We start from the raw sequence: 3,302 nt of genomic DNA, 5'->3' as shown, positions 1-3,302 counted from the left end.
TTCTTTGTCTACTGAGTCACCTCTCAGGCACCTCTCCCAAACCCGTTTTTTAAAATTTGTGATACCTATTAAAAAACAAACACAAGTGCACAGGTCCTAAATACATAGCAAATTTGAGAAATTCCAGAATATGAATACACTTCTGTCTGTAACTCCCAGATAAAGATAAACTGTTAACACTCAGAAGTCCCTGGTTCTCCTTCTCAGTCACGACCCCAAGAGTGACCACTATTCTAGCCTCTAAAAACACGCATCAGTTTTTCCTATTTTATTTTATATAAATGATACTGTACTGACAGCATGAAACCTTTTGTATTTATCTTTTTTTTAATTCCATATGGTGTTTGTGAATTTATCCATACCATTGCCTAGAGCTTGCGTTGCCATTGTTGTGTAGGATTCCATTGTGTGAACATTAAAGTATTGATTTAATTATTCTATGGGACACCTGGGTGGCTCAGTCAGTTGAGCATCCAACTTTGGCTCAGGTCATGATCTTGCAGTTTCTGATTTTGAGCCCCACATCAGGCTCTGGGCTGACAGCTCAGAGCCTGCTTCAGATCCTCTGTCCCCCTCTCTCTGTCACTCCCCTATTTGCGCTCTCCCTCAAATAAATAAAAATTTTAAAAAATTATTCTATTGTTTATGGGCTAGTGAGTGGTTTTCAGCTTGTGGCTGTTAGAAATAGTGCCACTACGTAAATCCTATAACTTGTGTTTCGGTGAGACATTGATATGTGTACAAATCCGTATTCAGTATATACTTAGGAGCGGAAACTTTGGGTCATAGACTTTCATCTCTCATTTCTATTAGACACTGCCAAATATTTGTGGAGCAGGATTCCAATCAAATGGGGAACTGTGGACTGAAACAAGCATTGGGGGCTTAGGTTCTAGGTAAAACAATTTGCTAACTCAAGTTCACCTGCCCTGAACTAGGAAGCCAATTAGATTGAGAGCTCAATGCAGACAGGCGCTCAGAACCAAGAGAACTCGAAAATGGTGAGGAAGAGAGAGAGCTCAGAGGGCTCACTGGCATCCACGCCTGTGTTTCTACACCTGGGTGGCTTAGTTGGTTTAAGTGGCTGACTCTTTGTTTTTTTGTTTTTTTAAATGTTTATTTATTTTTGAGAGAGAGAGAGAAATAGAGTATGAGTGGGGTAGGGGCAGAGAGAGAGGGAGACACAGAATCTGAAACAGGCTCCAGGCCCCCAAGTGTCAGCACAGAGCCTGTGGCCGGGCTGGAACCCAAGAACTGTGAGATCAGGACCTGAGCTGAAGTCAGACACTTAACTGACTGAACCACCCAGGCATTCCACGTCTGACTCTTGATTTCAGCTCAGGTCATGATCTCACGGTTCATGAGTTCCAGCCCTGTATTGGGCTCCGCACAGGCAGCATGGAGCCTGCTTGGGATTCTCTCTCTACCCACCCCCTTCTCTTTCTGACCCTTCCTTGCTTGTATGCGTGTACACACATTATCCTTCTCTCTCAAAACTAATTAATTAATTTTAAGAAACCACAATTCAACTGCGTAAATTTAAAAGATCTTATTGTCTTTATTTTATGGTACATGAATTGGGCATCATCCCATCCAGCGACAGAAAGGGGCTCCGAGGAACTGTACAAAATAGAAGACTTACGGGCAGAAGGGAGGTGGACAAGGAAGCTGTGGGATTGGTGGCAAGCAAAAAGTGGATTGCAAGAAGTGGATGGTGTGGCAAGGCCACCTTTCTTTAAGTGCTGGTAGCGGTCTGTGAGGCACATTACTTCACTAGTGCTGACCAAGTAATTACAGTTTGATGGGTTTCAGATCCCATTGCTGGGAGAGGCCGAAACTGTAGTTAAGTTAGGTGTTGAGTCTTGGTTTGGGGACGTGGGGCTTAGTATAAGTGACCACCGTTTGGTCCTGTTGTGTCTTCTTTCACAGCAGCTACCCACGTCACCATCTTGTCTATGTGATGCTGCAGATGGAGGGGACGTTAGGTACAGGGGGGTCCAGAAGCACCAAGTCTGCGGGTTACCTTCAAGGACAGAGCAAAGCCCCTGGTCCTGGTTACTCTGTAGACACTAAGAGCTATAAGATAAAGAAGGCAGCAGGTATCTTAGGATGAAGAGCCAAAGGAGAATGAAGTCTCCCTACTATCCTAGGCAGACCCCATGCTAGCCTCACACGGTCCCTTGAATCCCTCCCATATACTTGCCCAAGAGAAAGTGTAATATCGCTGCAGCACCTGACTACTTTGCACATTAAAATACTTTGCACTCACTTAGAAAAAGACAACTCAAATTCAAGTGATAGGGTTTAGGAAGGAAGCTCCCATAGCAATATAGATAGAACCCTTTGGGTGCATTCAACATCCTGTTATTTTTGCTGCTTTAGAATCTCTAGTAGACACTGATGCATTGCACTGTGTATTTCCATGTCTTACAAGTTTTAGAGGGAGGTATTCTCAATAGAGAGACTTACAAGGAGAGAAGTGTTGGTAAAACCAAATCTTCTGCCATGTACCAGCGGTGGACGCAGAAGACGTTAGCATGGGTGCCTCCATCCTTTGATAGCCAATTTTTTCACTATTTAGATGATCTGCTCTTTGTTGGTAGTTCCAAAGGCTCAGTCTCAATATCTTCTCTAGGGTGTTATCACATCTCTGCCAGTAGAGTAGCCGGTAAAACATGGCAAAATTGAAACTCCTTGTTACCAATTAAAGTTTAATGGGACTAAGTAAGCAAATCTACAGTGTTTGAAACTTCCAGCAGTAAAGGAAAAGTCTGTTATCTGTTTGGTACCCTGCTATGGGCTGAATATTTGTGTTCCACCAAATTTTATATGTTAAGACCTAACTCCCACGGCGATGATATAAAGTGAAGCCTTTAGGAGGTGAGTAGGTCAGAGACCTCATGAGTGGGGTTGGTACCCTTATCAAAATGGCCTAGGCAAGCTCCCTTGCCCCTCCATCATTTGAGTACCCAGCCAGAAGATTCTGTCTAAAAACCAGAAAATGAATTCTCACCAGACACTGAATTTGCCAGTGTCTTCAGCTCAGACTTCTCAGCTTCTGCCCCTGTGACAATAAATAAATAAATAAATAAATAAATAAGTAAGTAAATAAAAATAAAAGAAGTCTGTTGTTGATAAAGTACCCAGTCTCTGGCATTCTGTTGTAGCAGCTTAAATAGACTAAGACAAAAATTGGTAATGAGAAGTGGGGTACCCCTGTGAAACATCCCTAAACCTGTGTACGTGGCATGGGAACAGCCCGGTGGATGGAGGCTGGAAGAGTTGGGAGTGCGGGGTAGAAA

General features: G+C 43.2%; 1 long non-coding RNA gene across 1 annotated transcript; it reads right to left on the bottom strand.

The window, feature by feature from the left end:
• Positions 1 to 1,534: 1,534 nt before the first annotated feature.
• LOC144225728 (uncharacterized) lies at positions 1,535 to 3,068 on the bottom strand. Its single transcript, XR_013333374.1, has 3 exons — positions 3,014 to 3,068; positions 2,470 to 2,650; positions 1,535 to 2,076 (listed from the first exon to the last, which is right to left on the bottom strand). It is a non-coding gene; the product is annotated as an uncharacterized LOC144225728 (long non-coding RNA).
• Between the last annotated feature and the right edge of the window lie 234 nt (positions 3,069 to 3,302).

The sequence above is a fragment of the Crocuta crocuta genome, unplaced genomic scaffold (assembly GCF_008692635.1).
Source record: "Crocuta crocuta isolate KB4526 unplaced genomic scaffold, BGI_CrCroc_1.0 scaffold142, whole genome shotgun sequence".
Lineage (NCBI taxonomy): Eukaryota > Metazoa > Chordata > Mammalia > Carnivora > Hyaenidae > Crocuta > Crocuta crocuta.
The sequence above is the reverse complement of the archived record's forward strand: the minus strand, read 5'-3'. Positions and strand labels throughout refer to the sequence as shown.